Genomic DNA, 12,636 nt, shown 5'->3' with positions numbered 1-12,636 from the left:
ACGTAACTGCTATTTACTCGCGAGTTTGTCCATACGTTACGGACATTTTTATTCTCCGTTTCACTCATGCGGTGAAAGAAAATGTTTAACCGCTGCTCGAAAGAAAGCCGAATTGAAATTTAAACAAGGAAAATCTTATGCTTCCTCGCCTCGGTCAAGTTTTTGCTTCGTAAACTGAGAAAATAGTTTTGAAAACATAGATCGATTCCAATTTTGCGTACGTTGTTATGTGAAGCTACGCGTTGCTACGGTGTAATATCGGTCAACCTCGCTTTCAAGTCGTAATTCCACTCTGAATACCTCGCCTCGATAGCCAATCAGATGGCGAGAATTCTCCTAGCTATGCGATTCTCTGATTAATTAATTTTCATTCTCCATGCCGGCACGGCTCAAGGCGTGTTCTGAAAAGGTGTTCGTAATATGTCAAAAATAGACACAAACGTCAACATCACGCGATGTACTTTGCATGCCGCACTTTCACTTTCTTTCTTTTCAATGAGTCAGCACCTCCGATCGCTCCAAACTGGTTAACAGAATTGATGACAGAATAAGTTGGAAACATTTTAAATAGTAAGTATTTAGTTTAATGCTGGTGTGTTGAAGTTCGGTTAATTAGCAGTATACGTACTTTCATTGTAAACTAATGAGTTGTGTAGAGCTCATCTTTGATGGAACTTGCCAAATGCTTAAATTTCCATCGCTACATAAAAAAACCAACGCGTGAAAGCAAAGTACAGAACAGTAATTGGACTAGGCACAGTTTATAATTCCTAAGCTGTATCACGGAAGTTCGGTCAGTTAAGGTTTGATATTTTCGCTCGATTACAAAGGATCAAGTCGAACAATTAAATATTCAGCCATGGTCTACTTGTTTGCCAGAGTTTTGATGCCCATATACCAGAAATAACTAAATCAAAACGTGGCAACAGCGATTCATCATATGGAAACCAGTCTTAGCCAGGTATTGGTGATCCAATTGGTGAAATACTGCTCAGTGTACGTTTTAAACTAACAACGAAAACAATATGCAACTCTGTTCCATCAAGCATTTCAATTATGACGTAAAACCAACCGCCATTTTTCACTTTGACAGAAAAATCGATGTCCTTTCGATGTTTTTTGTATGCAGTTTTTATTAACCTTTACTAGTGACCATTTTTCGTGGTATTTTTATACAATTTAGAGACGAAACACTTCGATTTCTATCAAATGTTTATCACTGAAATGTTTCGGTTCGTTTCCCTCAGAACAAGGTATCGCAAAGTTTGAATAATAATTGAAGTCGATGACGCCGTTTGGAGACTCCAAGCAGAACGAAAGAAATGATGTAAACACGTCCTCCGGCTAAGATGTTTAATTACCAACACCATTAAAGTCAGCATCATTGTTTTGCAGGTCAAAGGACATAAAACCAGTTCATTTCCAACATTTTTAAATAAAAACAAACTTATTTTGAGTTCAAGCCAGATGTTACGCTCAGTTTAACATCTGCAAATCGCATGTATGATAAACGGATATTCCCAAACTTTTTGTTAAAATGTGACCCTCCACGGGAAAACAGTGACAAAGATGATAGCACGCTCACAACACGCTAACACAGCACGCTTAGCGTGTCTTGTGACACAGATATGCACATATTTAATCACTACAACAATGCAGGACACGCAAGCCTTGTTTCGCACGCTAAACCTTTTGTTTTGATAAGTGTGCTCGAAGTCACGCTTAGCGTGCGACTCGAAGACACGCTTACCGTGCGACTCGAAGACACGCTTAGCATGCGACTCAAAGTCACGCTTAGCGTGCGACTCGAAGTCACGCTTAGCGTGCGATTTAACACGCTTGAACACTCGAGAACACGCTAGGGCTATGACTGAAACAACAGTCATTCAGTACAGATTATGTTCGGCAAACTTACGCACACGAGGAAAAAACGCAAAAATTAAAGCTATTATCTACCGTTTCCCGGCCGTTTCCGAACCAAACTAACCGTCAGTGTTATGATCAAATCAACTATGAAAACGAGCGTAAAAAATATTCCTTTAACTTACTTAAACTTTGTCTGGAAGAAAAAAAGAAAGACTCATTTACAAATGCCCATTAAGTTTCAACTTCTTAGTTATCTCTCTTAATTTGCTCAGGCTTCAATACCGAACAGTATTCAGGGTTTTCACTCCCTGTTATTGGAACACAAGTGTGAATTTAAAAAGCTTGTTAGACGTCAACACAATATACTGCAGTTGACGTTAAACTTAGTGACGTTAGCGAACTGGTCAAAGCGAACCGACTCTTTGGCAAAACGACTGGTTTTCAACTTAAGCTGGATTTCCACTGACGAGAAATTTTTTACATGTGTTTAATTACGTACATGAAAAATTTAGAGACAATGTATGAACGACTTACGTAAACATGTATTCAAGTCGTTCATACCTTGTCTCTTAATTTTTTCATGCACGTAAACGCAGGTAAAAAAACGCGTCGGTGGAAATCCAGCTTTAGCGCGGGCTTCCTTCAATAGGCGCGCGCTGTGGATAACATGGCTCAGTTGCTCTTTTGATTCTCTTAAAAGTTTTTTAAGTTTTTTTTTCCTATCGTACAAAAGAAAAGCCGCGAAATACTGGAATCGAATCTTCTAGCCGCGATACAAAAATGGCGTCGCTGACTAATTAAAACATAGCGAAAAGCTATAAAAGACTGAACAAGAGAATTGAAATCCTTAGGAACTGGAATTGCAGCTTTTGCTGAACTATACACGGTGCAAAGCTTTCTTGGATGTTTTCTCGAGAATTGAAATTCGTAACATAACCCCTTTCAACACAAGTAGTTTCCTCGTATTTTCGTTTTCGCGAAGGAATGGTAGGTTAAGAAAAACACGATCTTTCTTTATAAAGTAGACTGGACACGCTTTTAGTGCTCGCTCGCACGCCTAGTGTGTTGTGCTGAACACAATAGGTCAGCACAACAGACTAGGCGTGCGAACACAACACACTAGGCGTGCGAGCACAACACACTAGGCGTGCGAGCGAGCACACCTAGTGTGCTTGACACGCTTTTTTGTTTGGCTACGCACGCTTTATTGTGTTTAGTGTGTCCTGTAAAACAAAGGCTTTACTAATGAGGCAAGTTTCAGAACACGCTTTAAGCGTGCTAAAATCGAAATCTATTGTTTTAGAGTGGAAGCGTGTTGTGAGCGTGCTATCACCTTTGTCCCTGTTTTCCCGTGGAGGGTCACAAATAGTTGATCTTCATAGATCTACATTTTATCTTAAAAGGGGGGGTGCTCAAATAGAAGTATATTGAACTTTCTAAAACATGAAACCAACCATACGCATGCAGTATTTTTAAATTTATAAAAAGCACAACAGGCTAGAAAAATATTTCACTGACAGGGTGGCCTGCGAATAACCTCTGTTAAAACCTCTGTTAAAACCTCTGTGGATAGTCTTTATTGTGTCGTTCTAAGTCAAACTGCATAAAGAAAAAAAAACAGAAGAATGAGCGAACGAGTGTTTTTTAATACTGATTTTAAAGAACACCAAAACACTTCAAAAATTAAGCCTATGGAAGCAGCTCGTTTTCTCGCTTTAGTTCCAAGCTGCTAAAAAAGGGTCAATTCACAAATCACGGAAAAATGAGGTGAGATGACAGTATTATGAGGAGGGTTGTAATCACCACGCAAAGTAGCGGTAATCTTCGTTTAATTTAGACTTGCCCACAAGTCGAGTTCACAAGAAGCAAACGACTTCGAAAAAGTCTAATCTTGGCTCATGCAGAGCGAAACAAAATGGAGGATTAAGGTGTCACGATGCAAGGACTTATGTCTTGTTTAAATTTTGTTAATTATGTCAATTATTCAAGTTTGCTTTAAATGGGCTAAATTTCAGAGCGAAATAAGGTTGCTTATGAATTGTTATGAGAGGCGACTGTTCTAAAGGCTAACGGTCATTTCACGAATCACAAAAATGTCCCGAGAGTCGTTTAACTGGCAGTGAATTATTTGTTTAGCAGGACTCGTTTTGTCACAAGAGTCGACAACATATAGAGCTGATCGCTTTTCTATCTTTCCTCTCTTTCCTCGTCCTGACAAAATCGGGAACTTAGCATTTTTCCTGTCCATGTTTTGAAAAGGGTTCCGGCCTTAAACTTTGTCTAATTACGACAGAACCGTTACCGTCGTCTGTAATCACTAGACTTACAAACTGACCAATCAGCTTCAGTGGACCAAACTTGAAACATCATTGATTTCTTTGTAATCATTGTTGTAATTATTTAAATATCACGACTTATCAGACTAGAGTGTTCATTTGTCCTGAGCTTCTTATTTCAAGAAGTATTTGAGACCAAGGCCATACAGGGCTGGCAGTCGTAATTTTAATTCTCAAGTTGAGTAGTCCAGTTCGAACCCTTTCTCTGTCACGCACTGCTAAGCGTAGGCTGGGCTACGATTTTACAAATTTTAAATTTCTCTTTAGAAGAATTTGTATTTTATTTAAATTATTATTCTAATAATGCAGGTCCTTAATTTCCGTAACCTCTATTCCTAAATTTGTCTTAAAAAGATAAATTTCAACATTTAAATAAAAAAAACTTGTCCAAACGGTTTTACAAAACTTAGCATTTTCCTAGCTTATTGTTTTCCCAAAATTAATTCCCAGTTCTCAGTTCTAGTTCTATTGTTGTTGTTTTTGGTGATTCCCAGGCCGAGTACTGAGTGAAATCCCAGTTGCCATTTTTCCCCTTTGGAGGGTGGGAGGGGTGAATGTGAATTTGAGTGAAATTTTAAGAGGTTTAAAGAAAGGAAAGCAGAAAGAAAATTGTTTTTGGAACACCACCAGACAGTTGACCCCCACGCACGAGCACTGCTAGTCCAGTCCCTGAACTCTCTCTTCGGCGCGCGTTTTATAGGGGCTGAACCCAGGCGCGCGAAGAGAGAGTCCAGGATAACTTGCATGCGCATGTGCCAGTTTTTCCCTCGAAAATTTGGGGGAAAACCATTTTGGCAGCCCTTTTGAAAACGCGCGCGCACAGATGACGAGTTCAACTACGCAACCGTGAACTCAGTAAAGCAGGATTACCGGAATAATTTTAAAAAGCCTAGCTTTGCAGTCAGTGTCTGCTAAAAGTTAACGGCCAAAACAAAAATCGCTATCCGTTAACTATTCCTAGTATTTTGTAGCTGTTTATTGAATTGGTTTTGGATGCAATCGAGCACAGTTTTTTTCTCGCATTTATTCGCGCGCTTGGTCGCGTAGTTGAATTCGTCATTTCAACGAGCCAGTTTTAGCCTAGCGCCCGCGTCTTAAGCAAGTGACGCCACACTCCTCTCCTCTGATCGCCTCTGATTGGTTCGTTCTGAGCATGCGCATGCAAGTTATCCTGGACTCTCTCTTCGCGCGAAAAAAAGTGTATTGTAAGTGCCAAAAAGTTCATTATCTCTTCGCGCGCCTGGGTTCAACTCCTATAAAGGGCGCGTGGAAGAGAGAGTTCAGGGACTGGACTAGAGCACTGCAGGAGGCCAAGGGACTGTTTTGGTGTCCAGCTACTAATTTTTAATTTTTAATTCACATTTAAGCATTAATATTTCTTATTTATCCAAATTTTACTCCTTTGAGAAAAACTTTCTCCTCTCCAAAATCCCCAAAATTCACCAAAAAAAATCACAAAACACCGCACTAACATAGATTTGTAAAATGAGCAGAGAGTTTTTGGATTACTTGAAACGCTAACGAGATATTTGCATTAAACCCACATCTAAAGGTGGAAAAAAGGCTTTAACGTGACCCTCCCCTTCCTCCTCCCTTGGTCCCGTTTCCCGTTTCCCGTTTCCCGTTCCATCGTCAACTTCCCGAGAAATCACGTGCTTATCATTATGTGCTGAAAATAGACACAAACGTCGCTATGTACTTTGCACGCGATTTGCCATTTCAGTTTCACTTTACTTCCACCCCAAACTGCTTCATTGTTTAGCTGGCCTGCTGAAGTGCTCCAGGATAAGTTGGAAACGTTCTCATTAGTAATTATATAGTTTATATCTGGCATGTTGGAGTTCAGGGCCCCGTTATTCAAAGGCTGGAAGCGGAAAAATCACTTTCCAGTAAATGGCGTAGTTTGTTTTTGTTAACAACTGGATACCGATAGCGTGTCCACCCTTCGAACAACCGAGTCGAGCTATTAAGCTGTTCAACTCTCATGGAACCTAAAATTAGGAGAAGTGTAGTCGATGTCATCACTTCAATCCTTCACTTGGCGCAGTACGCACTAAATCTTAATCGCATAACAGGATTTCTATCAGTTAAAACTTTGGCTTCCATATGATCGATCGATTGCGAAGAATCGCGCAAAAATGTGGCGACGGTCTTCCTGCGTTTTAGAAGCAATCAGTGAGAAGAATGCTGGCTCTTACAGAGCATCAGATGAAATGACGAAATCAAGCAATTCTAGCCATCACTAGCGATCGGCAGTGATGATACGGAAACCACTTTGCCGCAAAATCTATTTTTCGCATTTACCGACGTATTGGCGACCTCTCGATGTAGTCTGATGTATTTTGTATGGTTTTTTCAATTGATTTTAGTAGTACTTTATTGTGTAATTATTAAAATTTATGGACAAGATGTTTACATTTCTATTGTTTTTCTGTCAGAGAATCGTTCCTTTTGGGTTAGTACGTATTTGACTTCTTGCTTCACATGGATTGCTTCTCTTCTTCTATGATGAAGTAGTACAGTCCGACCTCTATTAAGCGGCCACCCTCGGGACTTTGAAAAGTGGCCGCTTAATGGAAGTAGGCCGCTTAATAGAGGTACAATATAGTACAATATAAATTGAATAGGAATGGCAGTAAACGTGATTTTATAGCAAAATGCTTTTAAAAAGTGAACATATTAAAATGAAGATAAATCCAAAATTCATTGTAACAAAACATCAGGTGCATTTCCAGCCCATGCATAGTTCTAGCTCTAACACAGAGGGTACGTAGTTGAAATGTACAGTATTTCTTCGTGTTGATAATGTACAGAAAAATATGCAAAACATCGTTGACAAGTTTCTTAGGCCTTTTTGCATTACAGTTAGTATGTAAAAAAAATTAGCTCAAGATATTTCACGGACGATGTATACTCTGTCACCATTTCGCTTGGAAAGATAATATGCTGGCCGCTTAATGGAGGTAGAAAACCATATAAATAATACACTTGCGACAGCAAAAAGGTGGCCGCGGCCGCTTAATAGAGGTGGCCGTTGAATAGAGGTATCAAATACAGCAGTTTAGTGACAAATAAATCGGGACTTTGGAAAGTGGCCGCTTAATGGAGGGTGGCCGCTTAATAGAGGTCGGACTGTATTATCAAAACAGTTTAAAAATGGTTGCATTTGATGTGGACGAATTTTCTACCATTTTATGCAGTGTAGTAAACCAAATTGTGAACATGAAACCTTGGCTGGTCTTGGCTGACCTCGGTTCATTGTACAAAGCTAATCTTAAATCGTACGGAATGTAAACAAACATCTCGCACGCAATTTAATAATTACATTGATTAACACTTCGTGGATGATTTTATAATGTCGTGTGAAAGTCATGGCCATGAGACTAAAACGTGAAAATAGATGAGCAAGAAAAATAGAAGGAAAAATTCGAATCTTGAAGCATTTGTTTGATTCATGCATCTGACGCCTGCAAATGAAATTTTATAGCAGGATTAAATGTCATTCATATTTAATTCTCTCCGTTCAAGATACTCTCCATGGCTGAATTTAAATTTCTATTCGCTTACTAACTACTGACTGACATTAGTTTGATTAAATCTAAAATTCGATTACACCGTTAAACAACTAAACAGAGCCAAGAGAGAACACTTTTCAGTTGTGAGATATTCCCTCACCACACCACAAACCCAGTGCTATTGTTTTGGGGGTCAAAGGATAATCTTTCTTGGCTTTATTTTTCGTGACTGAACACAAATTTTATTTTGTGTTCCAGCCAGTCACGCTTCTACTGCGTCGGAGGGGCTTAAATGAGGGTAGATGACCCGGCAAATCCGCTACAAGTCCTCTTTAGAACTATTTCATGTTGTAAACAATTTAATTAAATTGGTAGAATTCATGATTTGAACGAAATGCCATAAATGCAGTCTTTTTGTTTAGACATACATTAGAGTAAACGAGAGCTAAAAATTAGCCGGCCCTCATTCAACGCTCCTTGCCGGCAAAAATATTGCTTCAGAACTATAGTACAGTAGAACCCCGGTAACTCGAACTCGGACGGGAAACGAAAAACAGTTCGAGTTAACGGGGTTTTGAGTTATCGAGGTCGATTGAATACAGCAATTTGCCAAGTTACTAATTGATAGTTTACTAATTTTTCAGCACTTTAGTATACAGTACAGTGCATATTGAACTTATCTTGTCAGAAACTCTAACACGACCATACACATTCTTATGATACTGTTCGTTGCTTTAATCAATAGGCAACCGTGGTGAGTTGCAAGAACCGAAATTCGAGTTATCGGGGTAACTTTGACCCAAATTTTGTTCAAGGGAAACGAAATTTAGTTCAAGTTAGCGGGGTTTTCGAGTTATCCGAGTTCGAGTTACCGGGTTTCTACTGTAGTGTTGTGTCAAAATTCGTTAGCCATCTTTTATTAAATCAAGTCAGAAATGTTTTTATGTTTATTACAAGAAGAGACGCTGCCCTTTCATTAGGTTCTATTTTCGCAAGTGCGATTTTTGACTGTCAAATTTGCCATTTTACTCATGGGAATAGCGCGACACAAATTATCACGGTACCACTTGCATTTCTGCTTCAGAAAGTTCTTTCGTCGAAGCGATAAAAGAATTAGATAAACTTCGGTAATTTCTTGACATTCTCTGTCTTTGTTATTCTTTGAACGCACGATTTTGGAGTTAATTAAAAAGTATTTTTGTATCACTGCTATAAATTTCGCTGAAATCTCAGCCTCGTCAGGCATGTTCCGCCATCTTGGATTCTTGGATTCATGAGAGAGTCGTTTGGTTTTTGACTTCCGTTTAGGAATTCTTTGTTCCAAACAGATGAAAAGCGAATTCAAAAGTGTCACAGGGTACCCACGCTTTAAAGTCCCCGGGAACCAATGATTTACCTCGATTAAAAAGCTTTATTTCAAGACGTAAGTCGCTTACAACTCGATTACCAACGCGTGTAGAAAACGGGACTTTTAAATAGCGTCTTTTTAACCGGGGCAGCATTTCGTGTTAAACTATATATACACATTAACAATTGTGACATCGAAACACCTTACACGATCTAACACTAACCTGGGACAGGCGTTATCCTGGAGTGCAGTTCGCTAGATCGTCGTTACAAGTTACCTCAACAATTAGACAATTGGTGGTACAAAATTCAAAATCCAAATCATTCCTAAATCAGGTGAATCAATTGATGCTTTAAGTCGTGAATGGTTCCCTATGGCTGCAATATAATAAATAGGGGAAAATGGAGGCAAAGAAAAAAGAAACAGAAGGTAGGAAAAGAGGTACAGCAAGCAGGGTGTCAAGATTTTCTTTTAGCACGCAGGCAAACTTGCAACAGTGCTGGTCGGAAAATCCCTAATTGTGAGAGTTCATTACGGTGCTTGCACCCCACACAGCCTGAACCATGTTGCTAATAATGAATTTCTTTCCCGCTTTGCCTTCGATCATAAATACTCGGGGACCTAAGCAACAGACATTTCCTATAAAAATATTTGTAATAAGACGTTCTCTGGTAAAAATTGTTAGCTTTCGGCAGACAGTGTGCTGTCTTCGACGGATAAAAAACTATGTGATAAAATATGTCATAAAATTATCATATAGTTTTTAATCCGTCGAAGACAGCAGTCTGCAGCCAAAAGCTAATAATTTTAAACAATTTTTACCAGAGAACGTCTAATTGCAATTTTTATAATGAATCCTGGTATCGGAACTTCAATATTTTAAGACATTTTCTACGGGGCGACGTTACTTGGGTGCAATTAGCATGGCAGAAGCACAACTCTTATTCAGACGTCGTGCCAGAGTCGGACCAAATTCAGGAGTACTGTGGCTACGTAACAATTAGTCATCGGTGATCCAACAAAAATGGCGCCGTTTTGCAAATTGCAGCAAAAACTCCTACTTTTAAAATCATTGCAAACTTCAAGAAAAAGACGCAAAGAAAAGAAACAGAAAAAAAATCCTTTTGCAAGTACGGCGAATGTTTCTTTCGTTGCCCGAATAATTTCCGAAAACGGCTTATTTTAGATTCAGCCCCGCTAGCTTCTTCTTCGCCTTGTTCCCTCTCATTAGTGTCATCCACTTCGTTGAATGAAACATCCTCGACGTGCTTTTTGTCTCGTGTCGTCATGACGTTGTCATGACGACACGAGAATATCCTACAGAGGAGAAGGTGCATTCCATGCGTGTGTGCTTTGAGGGGCCGCGGAATTTTCCCGCCATGTCAATATTTTTCCCGCCATGTCAAAATTTTCTTTTTTTAATAAATACCGAAAAATGCAATTATTAGATTTAAACAAAACAGATGCTGTTTGCACTGACAGTTGTGTTTATTTTTAAGCTTTTTGTTTGTTTTTCCTTAGTGATAAAAGCGATCACACGAGATTCCCGCCATTCTAGTCATATTAGTCAATCAGATAATAGCTACCGTTCGTGAGTTGGGAACAATGTGTTTTATGATTTTGGTACAGCAACAGGGAAAAAGCATGTCTTAAACAGGATTGCATCTTACAGAACTGTAGGCATGTCGACCGACAATATGTCAGGAAAAGCTTTTCTGCCGTTTCCATTTTGATTAGATCCGATTTCAAAGATGTAATAGACCGTAGTAGTAAAACCACATGTGTGCCGTTACTTTTAGTTGACTAGCTAGCTTGGGAAAGTTGGAATTTGTGCTGATCAAACTAGTTCAAAACAACTGGTAGATCCCGTGGACATTATTTTACTTGCGTGTCTTCAATTTGAGTATTACCCGGAACCGTTTTGGAAAACAGTTCAAAATTTACCAGTCACGGAGACACACGCCAAAGGTCAACTAGGAAACTTTGCTCGGTATTTTGCGTGAGTTTATTGAAACGTGAGGCTGAACACGTTCTTATCAGTCATAACCACAAAACAACAACGGAGAATCAAACTAGATTTATGGAGGGGGCGCAAACTCTCCCTCTTCAGTAAGTGCCTTATTGTCAAAACCCTAGGAATTTCACAAATTGTTTATTCAGCATCCATGCTTGACATCAGCCCTAACGACACTTCAAGAATAAAAAAGTCAATTTTTGGTTTCATTTGGAACAAGAAACCAGATAAGATCAAAACTGAGAAATGTTATGTGCCAAGATTACACAAATGGGGGACTGCGGGCCCCTGACCCAGAGATTCTATTTAAATCTTTGCGGCTAGCCTGGATCTCAAGGCTACTGATACGTGACGAGACTACAATTGAACCCTGGAAATCTATTCCGCCTCAGTTCTTCAAGAAGTATGGTGGACTAAATTTCCTTCTTCGATGTAACTACAATAACAAATTTCTAGAGAAATCTGGAATTCCAGATTTTTATAGGCGAATATTAGCAAATTTTCTGGAAATTAGGAATTTATATCAACATGACAATGGTCACGATTTAATTCTCTTTAACAATAAAGATATCCTGATTGATGGAAAAAGCTTCTTCCTACAAAAATGGAAAGAAAAAGGCGTCATCTCAATTCAAGATATCTTGGATAAAGATGGAAAGCCCTTAAGTTTCAAATCATTTTAGAACAAATTAAACATCAAATGTAATTTCCTAAGCTACCTTCAGGTTATTTCGGCAATTCCAAAGCATCTACTACTTAAGACAAAATCCTTAGGAAGGCGAGAAAGCCCTGTAGCTGATATGACAACCTTTCCCCTGACGCCGTCGTTAAATATCGATCTTTACAAAATGAAGTGCAAGGACTACTATTGGCTTTACATCAATGGGACTACCTGTACTGCCACAGGACCCAAAAAATGGGAAAAGGAACTTAAATCAGGGAATATTGATTGAAAGACAAAATTTAATAACATTGGAAAAATATGTCATGAAAATAGACTACGAGAATTCAATTTTAAATTACTCCATAGACTAACATTTACTAAGAAGGAGCTGTGCACCTATGGCGTACACGATGAAAACAGATGTCCATACTGTAAAGAGCCAGACTCTATTCTCCATACTTTCGTTGAATGCCACTACACTCGAACTTGTTTTGCTAAAGTTGTCGATTGGTTTAATACGAAATTCAACTGCTCTTTTTCTCCAAAGTCTCATGAAAAGCTATTGGGAACAGATCTAGATACTTCAAGAAATAATGAACTTAAATTTAACTATTGTTTATTATTTGCGAAATACTACCTATACTACCAGAAAATGTACTATAAAGCCTGCAATGTTACTGAATTTATGTCGAAATTGGAACAAAAACTATTCATTGAGAGTCGTCTTAAAAGAAAACTTCTTGTGTAAAAATGCTAAGAACTTCCCCTTTAACACGTTTTCTAAGTACTTTCGCTTCTGTAATAACGTACAATATTTTATATATTATGGTTTGCTGTTCGACTAGTGTACACTATTCTTGTATTATCTTAATTTTACCTTAATTTAATTCTTT

At 38.7% G+C, this 12,636-nt stretch overlaps 1 protein-coding gene and 1 pseudogene across 2 annotated transcripts in view; both read left to right on the top strand.

The window, feature by feature from the left end:
- The first annotated feature begins 459 nt into the window (after positions 1-459).
- LOC144660952 (uncharacterized) overlaps positions 460-12,636 on the top strand; it is an 87,989-nt gene continuing 75,812 nt past the window's right edge. The window contains exon 1 of the mRNA XM_078521672.1: positions 460-570. The gene's annotated coding sequence lies outside the window, so the exon portion shown is untranslated. The remainder of the gene's footprint in view (positions 571-12,636) is intronic.
- Positions 5,814-12,636, top strand: part of LOC144661079 (uncharacterized) — a 16,740-nt pseudogene continuing 9,917 nt past the window's right edge. Inside the window, exon 1 of the transcript XR_013572195.1 lies at positions 5,814-6,010. The product of XR_013572195.1 is annotated as an uncharacterized LOC144661079 (transcript). The remainder of the gene's footprint in view (positions 6,011-12,636) is intronic.

This window comes from Oculina patagonica, chromosome 7 (genome assembly GCF_052425735.1).
Source record: "Oculina patagonica isolate OP01 chromosome 7, crgOcupat, whole genome shotgun sequence".
NCBI lineage: Eukaryota > Metazoa > Cnidaria > Anthozoa > Scleractinia > Oculinidae > Oculina > Oculina patagonica.
The sequence above is the reverse complement of the archived record's forward strand: the minus strand, read 5'-3'. Positions and strand labels throughout refer to the sequence as shown.